We start from the raw sequence: 21,029 nt of genomic DNA, 5'->3' as shown, positions 1-21,029 counted from the left end.
AGTTTTGTTAGCACATCTGAACATATAAACAAATACGTAATCAGTGCCGTTTGTTGCATTGTAAAATGTTAATTACATCTGGAGATATTGTAACCTAAAGTTGACGCTTGAGTACCACTCCTCCGCTGTTCGATTGTGTGTATCGGAGAGCACCGAATTACGTAGAGATCCAAAGGGAACGGTGATGGACCTTAGGTACAGAAGAGACCGGAGCAGCACATTACGTCCACATGCTAACACCTTTTTATTGGTCTTTTTTAATTCCAAAACGTAATGTACTTTGTGGATAACCCTGGTACTTGAGCAGTCAGTCTCATGCCATGATACTCACTGCAATCAGACAGAACTGGCTGACAATCACTTGTGATACATCCACGACCATTCCACATCCAGTGCCAAAAGGTACTGTTTCACGTCGTTCGAACTGATACCGCAAGAACAATTTCAATCTCGGAGTGTCGAGTGAAATCCAGTTATCTAGTATATTGCGACATATCGCACGCCGGGGGAATAGAACGTTCCTCTGGGAACCGAAGCAAGACTCAAGTTTCACACGGAAATCGCAGTCTCCCCTCCACAACGGCTACAGGCCGGTCACGTGATCCCACCTCCACACGGGCAGGAGGTAACTGCCAGCGCTCCTGAGTTTACCTGAGTGTACTATGTTGCATTTCCCGCAAGGAAACAAACACACTCTCGACTGCTTTGTGTCTGTAAGCAAAACCAGCAAAGTACACTACAGCCAGATTGCACAGATTCTTTTCAGGTTTATACTACGACTTGTTTAAAAACGTACAGCCCAAAAAGAGACTAGAAGATTGACCTATCAAAAGTTTGCACTGTTTTTCCGTTTTGTTTCACAAAATAAATATTTTTCTTATTAATTTTCGCGTGTAGCGAACATGAGTTTCTACTGTGATGTTTTTATTGCTCAAATTAAAATGTCTGTGACCAAATTGCCGAAGGAGTCGGCTTTAATTTCGTGTACGGCAATTAAAAAGCTTAAGTTCGTGAAATTTCCACTTTAACGTGCTGTAACGAGTTGGCTATTTCGTTCTACATAAACATTTAGCAGACGCAAACAGTTCATTGTTCGTTTCGTTTCTTTATTAAAGTTGCCCTCTGCTGGTGTTCTTGTTAGATTTTATTCCGCACACTTCAAGCATTATGTTCATAATATATCCGTGTCTTAGGCTGATATAACATTTAATTCATAGTTTGGCAATACATGGGATATGACTTTTCAGAGTTTTACAGTCGGCTGAAGAATGAGTTTCCAACATTTTGTTCATTTGCTGCTCAAATAGGATACAATAATTATTGAACTGTCAATATTTTCCATACAGCCGTCGTCAGCAAACTGCTGAATGCTTTTAAAGCTTTGTACAATAACCACATATATTTGCTGCCATGACAAACTCTGTTACCATTATTATGAATTACCTTATCTACCTATTGCATATCCGAAATATGTGTGTGTTATTAGTTTCGGAAACTTGTTCTTTTGAATAACATTGCCCAGAAGGTATGTTTCTAGTACACACTTATATTTATCTAAAGACATTGAAAGTGACTTGTAAGCAACATGTTCAAAAATTGTAGACTCTGACAATTGCGGGAACCGAAGGGAGGATTGTGCAAGTGTGCTTACGCGGCAAGGAACACTTATGACCTCGGACGCGACAGATAAGCAGGCAGGCGTGACGTCACCCAGTAGGTGTATAAAGAGCGGCTGCCGCCACCCGCGTTCCCTTGTCTGACGTCACTCTTCTCTGCTCCGCTCCGCCTGCAGGGTGAGTAGCGCTACGCTGGAGCCCTGTATAGTCTGTCTGTAAACTCGAGAGCGACCAGCGCTTTTGGTGGGGGATTTGGCCTTTCCCGGAAGAACGCTGCCACCGGCCTACAGGGCCACCCAAAATCTGTCACCCGTTACCTGTCTAGAGGTGTAGATCGGCGTGCCATGATATACGGCGTTTCTGTTCGTATGATCTTAAAAGTGCGCGTCATTTACGACGGCGGCCGAGTTTAGGTTCATTCTGCGCATCTGACGTCACAAAACATAGTCAGCCAATGAACAGAGAACGATGTTGCCAGAGCTTGGCTGCAGTGCAGAGCACGGACGAGTGTCTTTAGTGACTGATGACCATAGCTGTTAAGTCCCACAGTGCTCAGAGCCATTTGAACCCATTTGAGTGTCTCCAGTTTTAGAAACGTTCAGTCAGAAATAAAGTAACTGAACAAAAGCAATGTCTTGATACCAGACTTTCTTTTACAGAAAGTTATGAAAAAGCCTTCTTTATACCATTTGCTTCATATACTATTAATTAATTAAACCAAACAAGCAATAAGCCTCCTAATTCGGGCGATAGCAGGAAAGGTGTTTGTATCATTCTCACTAACCGCTTTTTCACAATAAATAACAGCAGTAATTGTTTATTTCCTATTGTACTTCGACGAAACGTGAGTAATTCATAATCATAAGAACAGTGTTGCTCGGTATTTTGTGTGTTATATTAAAGTCCTCCGGGAGATACATGTTGAATAACAAGCTGCGTTAGCGTAGTGGTTAAAGTGTATGGCTGCTATGTGAAATGTTCTGAGTTCAAACCTTGTTCATTGCTTAATATTTAATTTATTTAAAAACAGTATCGAAGTGTCTTACTTCATGAATTCTATTCGTTTGAATGTAATTTTTTGAAATTTCTAATGGCAACTAAAATCGACCATAGAGAAAGTATACGCTATGGATAATGCAAACTTTGAAAACTCTTCAAAATTTCGTGCAAATGGTTTACTACATCTAATGCTGCACAATAACTGCGTTAAACATCGAAACAAAATTAAGTAATTTGTGGGGGGAAGGTATCAGTCAAGAAGATGTGTAAAAATCAAATTTTTGAGCCAAATAGATTTTGTGAAATCGAATGATAAAGTGTGTCAAAGCAGTCGAAACACCATGTGTCTGCAAAGGCGAGCAGTGCAATGATGATAAAATCGCACACATCGCGGAATGCAGGGAGCACGTCTCTGTAGCAGCGAAAGGGTTAATGCGGCCGTGGTGGCTTTACTTCACAAACTGCGCGCTCCCCCCTAAACATAAGTTTGCGGACTGTACTATACTACGGGCGCTGCTTCTCTTGGAGCGTACAACTGGCAACGCAGCAATCTCCCGCGTCTGGGCAGGCATGCGCGAGGGGCCAAGATAAAAGAATTCAACTATAGGTGGCAGTGTGGCAGTCAGTTAACTTTATATACTTACTGATATACTTCGATTTCTGGAAGAGATGTATAATCGTCTAGCATCGCAAGAAAATGTGCAGAATACGAGGAAGAGGAGGTATTTGCGGAGTAACGAGCGTTCGATGGCTTCTATGTTATTACATCGTGTATTAAAGAGGCGACCCAAGAAGAACTGTTGACTAATAGTTCCAGTCACAATCAAAGGGCTGCAATTTATGCAAACGTTAGCCTCGTCCTATAGGACGCATAAGGAAGGAACGCGAAAATAAGCGGCATGGTTTAGTGGAATCGCCACGATGGAAAACTAATAACCTTGGGAGGAAACCGATCGTTATAGACAGTTTCTAAATCACGTAAAAACCTTTGATGCTTAGGGAACATTAAATCTCTATCTCGGTCACTATTCATTTGATACTGAGACATATTGCTTGAAATTTGTGCGCAATAGCTATTCTAAACACTGCTGAAGTTTTCTTCGAAAAATGTACATCGATTGTGGACTTCTAAGCATAAAGCTTGGCGTAAGAGATGCATTCACGTATTAATATTTATTTTTTTGGTAAGAACTTTATTTGTTAATCTACAGCAATGTTATCCTCTTCAAAATATTCCCCATTACATACTATATACTTGTGCCAGAGCTTTTCCCAATTCCCGAAATGCTTTAGGAACTGTTTCTTCGGGGTAGTTAATAGATCTCTTAACTGTGTATTTTTAATTTCATCCATATTTGTAAAACCTCTGCTTTTTAAGGCCTGCTTTGAAATGTTTATACCACTTGTATGCCCTTGGTTCACTTATAACAGGCTCACCAAAAGCAATATTTAACATTTCTAAAAATTTCAACACTTCATTCCATTCCTATGACAAAATTTAATACAGTTTCTCTAATCTATTTTTATACAAAACAAATAATCGTTGATGCTACCAAAGCACATGTAACCTTTTTGACTGCTGACAACAGAGTAAATACCCAATGTGCATAACATTGTACATATACCTTTTAGACATGTTCACGAAGACAGTGACAAAAAATTTGTGCAGATCGGACTAATACAACATGCAAAATTGTAAATTTCTTCTTACTTTTTAAACACTCTTCGTGTTGCAAAAATTGTTAAGTTTCAATGCAGCCCTTCAAAGAAAACATCTACCTTTTAGTGGAAACACAAAGTAAGAACAAGCCTCAAACTGTACAGACTGACTGCATTATATGGGGTTCGTTTTACGAACAGCAATAGAGGAACATACATTCATATGAAGAGGCATTCGGTTCTATGTTCGTAGTAGAAGCCTGACTTGCGTTCTTATGTTAATATTATTGACTCTGTAGCGTTTTGTTTCGAAGAAGCTATCGTCTTTTGTTTTCCTTATAATCTTAACGCATTTATCTAAAAATGAATGCAGCCGAGACGTATCTGTACGCGGCACCGCCACAGATTTAAAGCGCGCTCCGCGGCAGCGCCGTTACTGCGTTGTGAAACAGCCTGTAGAAGCGCCCCGTGACGTAGCGGGGTTGGCAGAGTGGGGAATCGCCAGCTCGCTCTTCAGTAGAGATGCGCAAACAGAAACACGTAACTGTTTCGAAACAAATGAAACAGTACAACGTAATGTTTCGATACGCTGTTACGAGACAGTGAAACGTTTTGTGTTTTGTAATCTAATAAACCTACACATTTTATCATCCTGAATGTCTACTGTATAAGTATGTCCATACAAACGCAAATGAGATGCGAGAGCGTTACACTTGGGCGTCTTGGCAGTTTCGTATTTCCTGCAGCAAATGCGCTGCTTTCGTGTCGTGTGACTTTCATACTTTTCAATTGATTGAGGACGGCCATAGCTGAAGACAGAAGAGCCACCACGAACGGAACTGGAGGTGGGAGCGAACTGCAGAAACAACAGATATGCTACTGGGATTCCCACATTCCGTTAGTATGGGTAATATACCCATCCTGCTAATTTCCATGCACACAAAGGGAATCATTGTGGATAATAGGCACAGTGGCTATAGACTCACAATTAACGCCAAATAATTCGAATAAATAACAAAATATAACAGAAAAAAATTTTGTCTTTCAAGGTGTTTCGAACCGTTACTATAAATTCATCATGCTCCCCATCCCTACCCGTTCACCATTACGCTGATATGTCAAACAGATTGCTTGCAATTATACCTACATCAAATTTATGTATATGTCACTCTATGCCTTTTTTTATTCAAAATGTTGTAGGCTTACTTGCGTTTATTAATATGATTACTGTACATGGAAAGAGAAGCGTATGTTATAAAAACATGTAATTTAATCGAATGATTTGCATATATTTATTATTTTGAATGTGAATAGTATGTGTTTTATTGTTTGGTTAGTGTTTATGAAGCAGATGTTACGCCATTTCGTAATAGGACAGTCAGCTAGAAACGAAGCTTTATTTTCGGATTTCTTAAGCTTCATGACATTGCTTGTCAAAAAGATTACGACACTCTTGGAAGTGTCTCATGAAGTGTTATGTTGCCGGCCGCAGTGGTCTCGCGGTTCTAGGCGCGCAGTCCAGAACCGTGCAACTGCTACGGTTGTAGGTTCGAATTCTGCCTCGGGCATGGATGTGTGTGATGTCCTTAGGTTAGTTAGGTTAAAGTAGTTCTAAGTTCAAGGGGACTGATGATCTCAGAAGTTGAGTGGCATAGTGCTCAGAGCCATTTGAACCATTTTTGAACTGTTATGTTGTGTTTCAGTATCTGTGCCGAGCCCGAATCTCGTCCGACACAGAGCGGAATGGAACATCACTGTTTCGATACAATTAGTCCGTTCCAAGCACATATGGACTGAAGCAGCCTTATTTTGAAACAACAATACAGTTTCTGTGTCTGGCTCGAGATCGAATCTGGTGCAGTTATCCGAGAGAGGGGCGGAATGAAACACCACTGTTTCGAAACAGTGAACCACAGCCATTCCGAAACACTGAAACACTTCCACGTATCGATACACTGTATCGAAACATAGAAACAGTGGCCAAGTCTACTCTTCAGTTTACCGACAGACTGAATACAGGAGAATACCGCCAAGAAGGATCCTTTATTGTATTATTATTTGATAGCGGAACAAACACTGATAGCAGTTACTTCTGTAAAATATCTGGGAGTATGCGTGCGGAACGATTTGAAGTGGAATGATCATATAAAATTAATTGTTGGTAATGCGGGTACCAGGTTGAGATTCATTGGCAGAGTCCTTAGAAAATGTAGTCCATCAACAAAGGAGGTGGCTTACAAAACACTCGTTCGACCTATACTCGAGTATTGCTCATCAGTGTGGGATCCGTACCAGATAGGATTGACAGAGGAGATAGAGAAGATCCAAAGAAGAGCGGTGCGTTTCGTCACAGGTTTTTTTTTTTTTTTTTTTTTTTTTTTTTTTGTAAACGTGATAGCGTTACAGAGACGTTTAGTAAACTCGAGTGGCAGACTATGCAAGAGAGTCACTCTGCTACGCGGTGTAGCTTGCTCGCCAGGTTTCGAGAGGGTGCGTTTCTGGATAAGGTATCGAATAAATTGCTTCCCCCCACTTTTACCTCCCGAGGAGATCGGGAATGTAAAATTAGAGAGATTAGAGCGCGTGCGGAGGCTTTCAGACAGTCGTTCTTCCCGCGAACCATACGAGACTGGAACAGGAAAGAGAGGTAATGACAGTGGCATGTAAAGTGCCCCCCACCACACACCGTTGAGTGGCTTGCGGAGTATAAATGTAGATGTAGAACCTGCCGGCCGCCGCCATTTTAGGCCTACTGCGCAATGGCAGCCCTGTGGACGGAATTGTAAATTTCGCCTTTATGAAGAAGGGAACCGGCCTGGATATAACAGTGCGTTAAGTGAACAAATCAGTATCGTCATTAATCGTTACATCCTTGAGAACTCGGCATCTACTGTGAAAATTAATGAAAATTTCCTACTCTGTCACTGAGATATAGACGCTTATAAATATAACCAGCAGTAATTTTTTTCTCACGCTGACCTTTGTGAAAAGCATTACATGCTGTAATGACAGACTCCAGTCAAGGTCTTCCGAGGTACATACATGACTTACAGTACATATTAAAATACAAATGCATACTTCGAGTTGCATAATTCCCTTTTTAATGTTTGTTTGTTACAAATAATGGTAGTAATTTCTAATTAAAAATAAAAAAACACAAAATTACAAATTACCGGTGCATCAATTTAGCTAAAACATATGAAATACAATAAATTTCTTCTTGTTAAAATTCCTTTACTGCATTTCTCATACCAATACTTATACTACCACACTTTGCTTAGGCTTCCTACTGTACCTGGCAGTTATATTTCCTCAGAAGAATGTAAATTCGAGTCTTCAAAAATTCATCTACAACTCTGTCCACGACACTGTGATAAGAAGGAATATTCTGAATGAGTTCCCCGATTGATTTGTGTGCAACTGACTCCAGAGCTTGGAGGGACAACTTGGATTCCAGGAATAGTTTTTCATCCACACGAAAGACTTTATCTGTCATCTCAATAATGCGAAATATTTCTTGGGGAATGCATTCCAAGCTGTCTCGAGCTGCGTAATTTTTTAGCTCAGTGAGTCTTCGTACTGCTTCACATTCAGACTTATCCTTTGCTGAAAGTGATTCTCGGCACGCTTCACAAAGTAAATACTTTTGCTGCACTTGCTTTGCTGTCCTGCCTGCTATATAATGCAGAGACTGTGCTTCCCTGGGTGGCATTTCTTCAACATCGCTTACATGTGAATCAAGACTGCATCGTCTGTGCCTTCTGTTTCATCATATGTCCGTCTCTGTTCCAAGTAATCAACAAGATATTCAGCATCTTCTGTCTGATAACTTCGATGGCGACTGCGACGAAAATACTGTGACACAGCAATAACCTCGCAGTATCATCTTGAAACTGAGACAATCTGGAGCAGGATTACTGGCTCGAACCATACTGAAAAGGTTTTGCAAAGCATCCTGTGACAGCCTGCAAAACAGGACACACTGGAAACCTTTGTCGTTCAGAAGGTAACCCTGGACATTAACAGGTGTGCAAGTTGCTAGAATAAATCCAGATTGTACAGGTTTCCAGATACCCCTGTTCCCAATTTTCAAACAGCAAGATGACACTTTTAAGGAACTGTACAGCACCATCGTGTTTGTCCTTAACGGCTCTACTCATGGCAGCTTTCCTGTTCCTTTAGGTCATTAATTCAAACCAACGGAAAATTGTGGCAATCGAAAACGCTGTCCTTTATTGCATAATGTAACGCTGCTGCAATGCTGCAATTTAAAAGTGCGTAAGCAGGACCAACCTTAATTTTATCATAATGCCCTGGCCTTATGACATTATCTTTTAAATCCCAAGCAATATTATATTTCTTTTGCTTGTACAGTTTCTTGATAGGCTCAATCTAGACTACCGGTCCCGCCAAATTATTGTCTGCAATTCCTTGCCATGGTAGGATAATGTGGTCGGAATTAGTTAGGTGATTCCTCACATTCTTTAAGATATGAGCTACGTCAGGCATGAACAGATTCCGCTCTGGAGAAAATGGATGTTGGCAGAAATTCTTTGTTTCAAAAAAATGGTTCAAATAGCTCTGAGCACTATGCGACCTAACTTCTGAGGTCATCAGTCGCCTAGAACTTGGAACTAATTAAACCTAACTAACCTAAGGACATCACACACATCCATGCCCAAGGCGGGATTCAAACCTGCGACCATAGCGGTCGCTCGGCTCCAGACTGTGTCGCCTAGAACCGCACCGCCACTCCGGCCGGCCTTTGTTTCATTATAACGACCAGCAATAAATTACATTCGTGTCACAGTGCCTGATTTTCTCCACCCATATCTGACACAGTAACTTCTACCATCAGACCAAGCGCTTCACACTTCACGATTAGTTGTCACAGGAAAGACTTTAGTTCTTTACCTGAAATTGATTTCGCAGTGAAATGGTAACCAATTATTTGTTTCCATCGCGTACTTAGACCACCAAGCATAAATACCAGAGCATGACAAGCATGTTTTTCATACGAACCATTAGCTGCTGGAAGTGTTGGATAGCCAATTACGAATTTCTATGAAATGTGGCGTGAGACTCATCTCATCGATCATTATTGCAACATGTCTTTCAAAAGGATTCATGGTGTCTACTTTCACTTAAAGAGTGGATACGAAATCCTCCATAATACCTTGACTGGATGCCAGAGACTCAAGCTTCCTTTGTACAAGGTGCATTCAAGTTCTAAGGCCTCCGATTTTTTTTTTTCTAATTAACTACTCACCCGAAATCGATGAAACTGGCGTTACTTCTCGACGTAATTGCCCTGCAGACGTACACATTTTTCACAAAGCTGACGCCATGATTCCATGGCAGCGACGAAGGCTTCTTTAGGAGTCTGTTTTGACCACTGGAAAATCGCTGAGGCAATAGCAGTACGGCTGGAGAATGTACGACCACGGAGAATGTCTTTCATTGTTGGAAAAAGCTGAAAGTCACTAGGAGCCAGGTCAGGTGAGTAGAGAGCATGAGGAATCACTTCAAAGTTGTTATCACGAAGAAACTGTTGTGTAACGTCAGCTCGATGTGCGGGTGCGTTGTCTCGGTGAAACAGCACACGCGCAGCCCTTCCCGGACGTTTTTGTTGCAGAGCAGGAAGAAATTTGTTTTTCAAAACATTTTCGTAGGATGCACCTGTTACCGTAGTGCCCTCTAGAACGCAATGGGTAAGGATTACGTCCTTGCTCTCCCAGAACGTGGACACCATCATTTTTTCAGCACTGGCGGTTACCCGAAATTTTTTTGGTGGCGATAAATCTGTGTGCTTCCATTGAGCTGACTGGCTCCAGAAACAAAGCGATGCAGATTGAAAAATGGCATCCACGTCTCATCCATTGTCACAACCGACGAAAAGAAAGTCCCATTCATGCTGTCGTTGCGCGTCAACATTGCTCGGCAACGTGCCACACGGGCAGCCGTGTGGTCGTCCGTCAGCATTTGTGGCACCCACCTGGATGACACTTTTCGCATTTTCAGGTCGTCATGCAGGACTGTGTGCACAGAACCCACAGAAATGCCAACTCTGGAGGCGATCTGTTCAACAGTCATTCGGCGACCCCCCAAAACAATTCTCTCCACTTTCTCGATCGTGTCGTCAGACCGGCTTGTGCGAGCCCGAGGTTGTTTCGGTTTGTTGTCACACGATGTTCTGCCTTCATTAAACTGTCGCACCCACGAACCCACTTGCGAACATCCATAACTCCATCACCACATGTCTCCTTCAACTGTCGATGAATTTCAGTTGGTTTCACACCACGCAAATTCAGAAAAAGAATGATTGCACGCTGTTCAAGTAAGGAAAACGTCGCCATTTTAAGTATTTAAAACAGTTCTCATTCTCGCCGCTGGCGGTAAAATTCCATCTGCCGTACGGTGCTGCCATCTCTGGGACGTATTGACAACGAATGCGGCCTCATTTTAAAACAATGCACATGTTTCTATCTCTTTCCAGTCTGCAGAAAAAAAATCGGAAGCCTTAGAACTGGAATGCACCTCGTATAGTTTGTTTACTTGTTAATGATTGTCCCAGTTCTCTTACCGCATTATATTCAACGCTTCCACACGCTAAGCGATTTTTCAAAGCCTTCTTAATAGTTTCCGGTGACCACTTTGTCCCTCACATAGTTTTTTTCTGCAGTGCCAAGATCTGATCGTCGTTTCAAAAAGGTTTCACAGATGCAGCCATTGTATCAATTTTACCATTCGCACTGTGTAGTTGCTTCTGCAATAACTGGATTTTCCTTTTCAAACTTTCTAGTTCCGTTTCAGTGTCATTCTCAGGAGGCAATCGGACGTCAGAACTGTGAACATCTGGCAAAACTTCTTGAGGAAGTACGCAAACTTGCTAATTACCTGAGAAGAAATAATATTAATAATAATAACAAAAAATGTTTTGTCGAACTACAACGCGGGAAATTTAAGTTTCATAGAAAGATAGTAGTGAATAAGACAGTTTCTCTTTAGTTACATATATTTAAACAGTACCTAGCTCTGTCTGTGTAGTGTAAGTGCACTCAGGTTCCCTTTGCAAACCCCTGCCCTTTGGTGGCTTTCGTTCCTTGAGGTCGATGGCTAAATATCGCGGGTACCACATTAGGTTTCAGTTTTTTGACACCATCCTTACGATTTGATTCAAACTGATCAGGTGTGAAGTGAAGCTAAAAATGACAATCCAAATTACACTGTTAAATAAAGTTCGAAACTAATACATGTAAAGCAGTAAAGATGGCATTATGAGTAACTAACAAAATAAACCTTTTCAAATTGGATATACATGAAGTACCTCCATATTTGAAGATCTGATTCTTCAGGTTCCGTCTCTTATTCAATGGTGATGGTAGGCATTATTGTAAAAATGATGTGGATGTAGGTTTATTAATACTATCAATAACATTGTTAATGCGTTTAGAGGTATTTCTATATGGATATGAAATGATGTGGATGTAGGTTTATTAATACTATCAATAACATTGTTAATGCGTTTAGAGGTATTTCTATATGAATATTACTACGAAAATTTATAAAGTGAAGAAACATTTTTTTGGTTTTCAGGTGGACGTGGACCCAGGACCCACATATCATAAATCAAATGCTACACCGATTTTTTTTTAATAAATCTCTTTTTTTTGTTCTTCTTCGTTCGGTGCATTTGTTCATGGCGGAAGTCCTAAAACACCCATTTATGTTCGTAGTTGATCCATTAATTCAGTTTTTTTCATTACAGAGCGTAACTAACCCTCCGACCAAAAACACTGAGCTACCATGCCGGCGACTGAGCTATATTTGCAATGTTACATTGGGCTTTGTAATATGTAATACACATAATTATCCAATACAAATATAAGGTTCCTTACCTCACACAATTTAGCTGTTTTGCATTTTCTTCCAATACGGTGTAGCCACAGTTCGTGTCTTTTCGCAATCCTTTCGCGCCCTGTGGAAAGCTTGCTACCTCGAGCTGGTTTCGTATAACAATTTACAGCGCAGGATTGCAGCATTTTCACTATAGAATAGTGGAACTTGCCATGTTAAGCTCTTAATTTAGTACACAAAGAGTATATATATTTCCAACACCTGTAAATACTTAAAAATATCGGCTAGTTAATTCAGATTTGCCACTTACACTCACGTATTGCTTAGGCTGAAAATGGCTGTCCCCTTCCGCTGGCCTCAACCGACCAATAGCAGCCGCCGATTGTTGGCAATCCGCACATAAAAGGTTGGTGGCGCTCTCTCTCATACCGACTCCCCCTCCCTGATGATGTCCTACTCCCCTCCATCTACCCCTCCTACCAACTTTGAAAATCCCCATCCACCCCCCACCTCCCCGCTTCTAGGCGCTTCAGTGCGGAATGGCGCGACCGTTACGGTCGCAGGTTCGAATCCTGCCTCGGGCATGGATGTGTGTTATGTCCTTAGTTACGTTTTAAGTAGTTCTAAGTTCTAGGGGACTAATGACATCAGATGTTAAGCCCCATGGTGCTCAGAGCCCATCCACCCCCTGTGCTTTTTTCCCAAGGGTACACTCTCTCCCTTCTCTCCATACTCCCTTCCTCCCTCCCTCCTCTCCCCCTGGGCCACCGCTACCCTCCCTACCCTCTTTCCTCCCCCTCCCATCTCCTCTGCCACTGGAATCTACACCCTCCCCCTCTCCCTCCTCCCCCACCTTTTCCCGTTTTTTGGCAGGTCCCCGGAAACGTACACGTATAGTGAACTTTCGCGCGCAGGAGATCATAGCCTAGTGTTTGTGTGTGCCGTCGTGTTCGTGTTCGAGTGTTCCAGTGTTTAATCGTTTGTGCTCCATAGATCACGTGTGTCATCTGTATCTTCTCTGTGAGTGTTCACGTTTCTGAACGTTTTTATTTTGGGCACCACGGCCGTGAACGACTCCGTGTGCTTTAATTTTGTATGCCTACGTTTGTATACCCACCATGTCTGTTCTGCAAGTATCTCCTTTTGTATCATTAGTCATATCAGTGGCCGAAGAGAGGCGTAGTATGACCCTGCTGGACTACCTGTACCAGGTGTGAAAATGACAATAAAGGAAAAAAAACCACTCTCATCCCCCACGCTCATGAGGGCGGCTCAACTGCCTGTCGACAGCGACTCCCTCCACATGTGTACTCTGTGCGGCGCTCGGCCACAAGTGAAAGTGACGAAAATGGGGGCTGCAGAACGCCAAGCGTTTAGCGAACGTTAGGTTCTATGGCGCGGGTCGGTCGAGAAGTGAGTCATTTATATCAGAAAAATTCCCAGCTGGCGGTTGGCGTGCCAGAAAGAGACCAGAGCGATAACCCGAAGGTCCCGGTGTCGAGTCTCTACTTTGCAGCCTTTTTAGTTTTGTTCATTTTGTATGTCACACTGCGAATAAACCGGAATAAGACTGCAGAGATTGTATTTATTAATATTTTAATGAAACGCATGAAAACGAACGGGCAAGTAAAATTTGAGATTGCAAATATTAGTGCTTGCTGAAAAGTAATGCCTCCGATTTTTTTTATCTGAAAACTCTTGAAGTTCTTTAAGTAAATCAAAACTTTATAAACATTCTACATAACTAATACATGTCTACGTATCTACTAATCAACTCAGCCACCCTTGTGACGAACACAATTCTCCCAACAAGAGACCAGTTTCTCGACGCTGCCACTGTATAATGTTTGACTCTGTTGACGAACCCACAACATCAACTTTAGACGCACCGCTTCACCACTACCAGAGTCCGCACCTTGTGGCCTAGTGGCTAGCGTTGCTGCCTCTGGATCACGGGTACCCGGGTTCGATACCCAACCTCTACATGATTACTCTGCAATTCACATTTAAGAGCTTGGCAGAGGGTTCATCGAACCACAATAACACTATCTCTCTACCATTCCACTCCCGAACAGCACACGGGGAAAACGAACGCCTAAAGCTTTCTGTTCGAGCTCTGGTTTCTCTTATTTCATTTTGATGATCGTCCCTACCTAATTAGGTTGGGCTCAACAAAATATTTTCTCATTCGGAAGAGTTGGTGACTGAAATTTCGTAAATAGATCTAACCGCGACGAAAAACGTCTTTGCTTTAATGACATCCATCCCAATTCGCGTATAATATCTGCGACACTCTCTCCCCTATTACGTGATAATACAAAAAGAGCTGCCCTGTTTTGCACCCTTTCAATGTCCTCCGTCAATCCCACCTGGTAAGGATCCCACACCGCGCAGCAATATTCTAACAGAGGACGAACGAGTGTAGTGTAAGCTGTTTCTTTAGTGGACTTGTTGCATCTTCTAAGTGTCCTGTCAATGAAACGCAACCTTTGGCTCGCCTTCCCCACAATATTATCTGTGTGGTCTTTCCAACTGAAGTTGTTCGTAATTTTAACACCAAGGTACTTAGTTGAATTGACAGCCTTGAGAATTGTACTATTTGTCGAGTAATCGAATTCCAACGAATTTCTTTTGGAACTCGTGTGGATCACCTCACACTTTTCAGTATTTAGCGCCATCTGCCACCTGCCACACCATACAGCAATCTTTTCTAAATCGCTTTGCAACTTATACTGGTCTTCGGATGACCTTACTAGACAGTAAATTACAGCATCATCTGCGAACAACCTAAGAGAACTGCTCAGATTGTCACCCAGGTCATTTATATAGATCAGGAACAGCAGAGGTCCCAGGACGCTTCCCTGGGGAACACCTGATATCACTTCAGTTTTACTTGATGATTTGCCGTCTATTACTACCAACTGCGACCTTCCTGACAGGAAATCACGAATCCAGTCGCACAACTGAGACGATACCCCATAGGCCCGCAGCTTGATTAGAAGTCGCTTGTGAGGAACGTTGTCAAAAGCTTTCCGGAAATCTAGAAATACGAAATCAACTTAAGATCCCTTGTCGATAGCGGTCATTACTTCGTGTTGTCCTCGTCACTTCATAATCATCGTCATTCGTGATATTGGCTGAGTAAGGGAATTCGACTGTGTGGAATATTGGGACTTTGGACGGGAGCTGACGACCGAACAGTTGAGCGCCCAACACAACCAAATCGCATCATCCAACACCACTACCAGAGCTAAGCTCTCGACGGCGTTTCATTAAATTTCGCGAACAGATTAAAAAGTCGGGACTGTACGGAGTGAACTCATGGCGTCGGATGGTCGCAAGAGTCGCAGTGCTCGTGTGAGGTGTGGCATCGTCGCTCTGAAGGAGAGCTGACTCCGCGTGCGGACAGACTCTTCTGCAGTCAGACACTGAATCACACCATACTGTTTCTCACGCATTAACATAGTTAACATTACAAAGCGCCATGTCACACGCTGCAAATCAGAGCTCTCTAGCGGCAGAGCGTTGTAACATGCGTCAGCGAAGAGACAAACTGGACTGAGTAACATGTTTGACGTGTCATACATCAGCCGATGTTGAGAACAGATGAAAAAATTAGGAGGTGTTGCTTTTCTGCACGGTCTCGTAAGTTTCCTGGAATGGACTGTAAGGCATGCACGAGGAATTTGTATGTAAAATTAGATACTTTTATCATTTTACAGTTGATGCTTCATACGGCCTGGGGCGATATTAATCATGAAAACAGGAAAAGCAGTAATAGTCTCAGATTCTTACACATGCTACAGACGCCGACCTTTTTCAATTACATGCTTGTTTTAAGAATTTCAGAAAAAAACAAACTTGATTTAGATGCATTGTCGAAATAGGTCTGGACTGTAGAGTGACTCACACTACAGAATAGTAGAAACGTAACACGAAAACAATAAGAGAACTCACAATCAGTCTATAAGTTTACCCACTTGCAAACCTTCCAGTGTTTCAGACACATACGTGGCTTGTCTTGGTATAACCACAATCCTAGATCGAAGCATTAGTTGTACAAGTGTATAAAAAAAAGAAAATGTCTAACATAAACAAACTTGTCAGGTAGCATGACTTTGCCTCCGTGAAGGAAGTCACACAAGATGGACAACAAAGTTATAATGTGGTATAACACCTGTTAGTCGTCTATCAGAGGTGCTTTCGCTTGTGTGTAATGTCTATGTGACACGATTATCGGAATTGGAAAGTAGTGGAACATCGCATTAAATGCCAAGATCCCGTGATAATAGAGTTAATAACACCTACAGTACACTAAACCACACGTTCTGACGTCTAGTCGGTGAACTGCGTCCTCCGATACTGCAGTAGTGTTCCTGAACTGGCATAGCCCGCCACTGGAAACTGCGAAATATTGAGTCAGAAAATTCTCATTGATCCCAAGTTTGCGAGTTCCTTATGAGTGTCTTGAAGAACATGTGATTTGACATTGAGGCAGAAATAGTTTCCTATGTTTATCAGTTTTAGCTGTTATGTTAACGCTAAGATGTGTGTTTACACACACACACACACACACACATATATATATATATATATATATATATATATATATATATATATATCCGAATTTATATATATTTATTATATATTTATATATAGTTTTTGCTGTTATGTTAACGCTAAGATGTGTGTTTACACACACACACACACACACACACACGTATGTACCTACTCCGAATTGATATATATTTATTGTATATTTATTTATAGTTTTTGCTGTTATGTTAATGCTAAGATGTGTGTTTACACACACACACACACACATATATATATATATATATATATATATATATATATATATATATATATGTGTGTGTGTGTGTGTGTGTGTGTGTGTGTGTAAACACACATCTTAGCGTTAACATAACAGCAAAAACTATATATAAATATATAATAAATATATATAAATTCGGAGTAGGTATTAAAATCCAGGGAGAAGAAATAAAAACTTTGAGGTTCACCGATAACCTTGTAATTCTTTCAGAGACAGCAAAGGACTTGGAAGAGCAGTTGAACGGAATGGACAGTGTCATGAAAGGAGGGTATAAGATGAACATCAACAAAAGCAAAACAAGGATAATGGAATGTAGTCGAATTAAGTCGGGTGATGCTGAGGGAATTAGATTAGGAAATGAGACACTTAAAGTAGTAAAGGAGTTTTGCTATTTGGGGAGCAAAATAACTGATGATGGTCGAAGTAGAGAGGATATAAAACGTAGACTGGCAATGGCAAGGAAAGCGTTTCCGAAGAAGAGAAATTTGTTAACATCGAGTATAGATTTAAATGTCAGGAAGTCGTTTCTGAAAGTATTTGTATGGAGCGTAGCCATGTATGGAAGTGAAACATGGACGATAACTAGTTTGGACAAGAAGAGAATAGAAGCTTTCGAAATGTGGTGTTACAGAAGAATGCTGAAGATTAGATAGGTAGATCATATAACTAATGAGGAGGTATTGAATAGGATTGGGGAGAAGAGAAGTTTAGGGCATAGCTTAGTTAGAAGAAGGAATCGGTTGGTAGGTCATGTTCTGAGGCATCAAGGGATTACCAATTTAGTATTGGAGGGCAGCGTGGAGGGTAAAAATCGTAGAGGGAGACCAAGAGATGAATACACTAAGCAGATTCAGAAGGATGTAGGTAGGTTTCAGTAGGTACTGGGAGATGAAGAAGCTTGCACAGGATAGGGTAGCATGGAGAGCTGCATCAAACCAGTCACAGGACTGAAGACCACAACAATATATATATATGTGTGTGTGTGTGTGTTTAATGTGCAGTTCAGAGATTGTTTGACAGTGGATCTTCAGTCTCCATGTCTCTCTCATTCCAACCGCTGTGTTCCTCTGGTTCTTTCCCCATGGACAGATTCGCCAGTTATGGTTTCCAGGAGCGCTTTATGTCTCAACAGATAAGAGAACTAACATTCCTCCTGAGATTCTGTTTTGTCTGCTGCAGCTATAGGAGGTGGTTACGATGTCGACGTTTTAAACCAAAAGCACAAAGACATGCGGTTGCGTTGGTAAAATTCAGACACTTTTGTTTCCAGTGATCGTGTAGTCTAGTTGGCAAAACTACCGACATAAGGTATTTATCATCATTCCCTGACAAGATGACATTTGTTCGTCTAACTGAACGAATCTGCAGGTTGGCAGCTTCATAGCTTCTTGTACCCTAATGATGTGGTGCAGGTACAACCCCGCTGCCTCTGCGAGGCTTCGACGGCAGTCTTGCTGTATTTGTCGGACCTTCTGTGTCTAGTTTCACGCGTCCGTTTAAAGTCACGGATGAACACTTTCGGCTGTGTTAAGGGCGTGGCCGCTTCTGGCGACCCCTGTTTGCGTACATGGCGGTTGCTGTTCTCCAGTCTGGAGGTACTCGGCTGTCGCTGGAGCAGTGTCAGTGTGGTGTGTGTGTGTGTGTGTGTGTGTGTGTGTGTGTGTGTGTGTGTGTGTGGTCCATGTAACCACCACCAGCCCCACATTTTTTTTAATCTGACCTTTTTGAGGAAATAAAGTTACTATTTCCGCTGGCTGGACAACTGCCTTAAATGTTCATTCTCCTTTCTATGGATGAAAATTCAAATGTCTCTTTCAAGATTCGTGGACAGTTTCCCTCGTGGAGCAGTGTGATGGCAGCGTGGTGTGTCTGTGTGTGTGTGTGTGTGTGTGTGTGTGTGTGTGTGTGTGTGGTCCATGTAACCACCACCAGACCCGCACTTTTTTTTAATCTGACCTTTTTGAGGAAATAAAGTTACTATTTCCGATGGCTGGACAACTGCCTTAAATGTTCATTCTTCTTTCTATGGATGAAAATTCAAATGTCTCTTTCAAGATCCGTGGACAGTTTCCCTCGTTCACTTATATAACATATAAGAGTATAGAGCCAACCTTTCACCTTCATTGCTACACAGTCAGTGTAGGCTCGAACTGAGAAATTCTTCAGCGAAAATTAGACCTCGTTGTTGAGAAACTGTATCTTCGAGTGGTTATGTACTATTATCAGCACCATCTGCAACACCGACGTTCTGTGACTTCTGCTATAAAATGATAGTATATGTGTTAGTTGGAGGGCTCTGTGGCCGGCTCTGGCATATCGTGCTGTGTGTGGTCGGATGTTGTGCTGTTGGACTATTTGAGAAGTGTTGAGAACGAGTTGCAGGCTGCACACGTCTGCTTGCCATAGGCAGTTTTTGGCAGAAACATGCTCCAGGTTTTAGTAGATGGTTGATGCCATGTCTAAAACAACCCCATGCATGGCTACATCCACAACTATTGGTTAAATGAGGAATAATACAGATTCCAGCCATAAAATAAGGTTGTTTTCTTGAAGAACAGAAGTCAAGAGAATATGTTGTGATAGGCAGTAGAGCCAACACCGTGTTACTAGAGGAGACCGAAAGGCACGCATTTTAGCTCACGCAGGCTGGCGTGAGGTCTGGAACAGGACAAAGAAATTAGAATTTAGAAAAACGGACGTAGTTGGTGGAATACTTAACTTTAATACATTACTGACAAACGTCGCTCTTGACGGTACATGATTCACAATATCAATAGTAACTGAATATGGTGTCTTGCTAGGTCGTAGCAAAGGACGTAGCAGAAAGCTATGCTAAACTATCGTCTCGCGCAAATGAGAGGGTAATTTGTCAGTAAAGCATCGCTAGCAAAGTCGGCTGTACAACTGAGACGAGTGCTAGGAAGTCTCTCTAGACCTGCCGTGTGGCGGCGTTCGGTCTGCAATCACTGATAGTGGCGACACGCGGGTGCGACGTATACTACCGGACCGCGGCCGGTTTAAAGGCTACCACCTACGAAGTGTAGTGTGTGGCGGTGACACCACAGAATATCTAGTTGAACAATGTACTGCTCACAGTTCTTCACAACCTTCTTAACGTTTTGGTAGATGTCCACTTCGAACAATTTCCAGGTCAAGTAAAATCGCCCTGTATAAAAAATTATGAAAATGAGGGCAGCGCCCCCTCTGGAGCTTGTCGCGCAAATAAAATGTGCTGAACGAAAAACGTAACTACACTCCTGGAAATTAAAATAAGAACACCGTGAATTCATTGTCCCAGGAAGGGGAAACTTTATTGAAACATTCCTGGGGTCAGATACATCACATGATCACACTGACAGAACCACAGGCACATAGACACAGGCAACAGAGCATGCACAATGTCGGCACTAGTACAGTGTGTATCCACCTTTCGCAGCAATGCAGGCTGCTATTCTCCCATGGAGACGATCGTAGAGATGCTGGATGTAGTCCTGTGGAAAGGCTTGCCATGCCATTTCCACCTGGCGCCTCAGTTGGACCAGCGTTCGTGCTGGACGTGCAGACCGCGTGAGACGACGCTTCATCCAGTCCCAAACATGCTCAATGGGGGACAGATCCAGAGATCTTGCTGGCCAGGGTAGTTGACTTACACCTTCTAGAGCACGTTGGGTGGCACGGGATACATGCGGACGTGCATTGTCCTGTTGGAACAGCAAGTTCCCTTGCCGGTCTAGGAATGGTAGAACGATGGGTTCGATGACGGTTTGGATGTACCGTGCACTATTCAGTGTCCCCTCGACGATCACCAGAGGTGTACGGCCAGTGTAGGAGATCGCTCCCCACACCATGATGCCGGGTGTTGGCCCTGTGTGCCTCGGTCGTATGCAGTCCTGATTGTGGCGCTCACCTGTACGGCGCCAAACACGCATACGACCATCATTGGCACCAAGGCAGAAGTGACTCTCGTCGCTGAAGACGACACGTCTCCATTCGTCCCTCCATTCACGCCTGTCGCGACACCACTGGAGGCGGGCTGCACGATGTTGGGGCGTGAGCGGAAGACG

General features: G+C 42.4%; 1 protein-coding gene across 1 annotated transcript in view; it reads left to right on the top strand.

Annotated features, from left to right (window-relative positions):
* Positions 1–1,760: 1,760 nt before the first annotated feature.
* The window catches only part of LOC126294982 (poly [ADP-ribose] polymerase tankyrase-1-like), a 51,667-nt gene continuing 32,398 nt past the window's right edge, over positions 1,761–21,029 (top strand). The window contains exon 1 of the mRNA XM_049987216.1: positions 1,761–1,793. The gene's annotated coding sequence lies outside the window, so the exon portion shown is untranslated. The remainder of the gene's footprint in view (positions 1,794–21,029) is intronic.

Source organism: Schistocerca gregaria, chromosome 11, assembly GCF_023897955.1.
Source record: "Schistocerca gregaria isolate iqSchGreg1 chromosome 11, iqSchGreg1.2, whole genome shotgun sequence".
NCBI classification, from domain to species: Eukaryota; Metazoa; Arthropoda; class Insecta; order Orthoptera; family Acrididae; genus Schistocerca; species Schistocerca gregaria.
The sequence above is the reverse complement of the archived record's forward strand: the minus strand, read 5'-3'. Positions and strand labels throughout refer to the sequence as shown.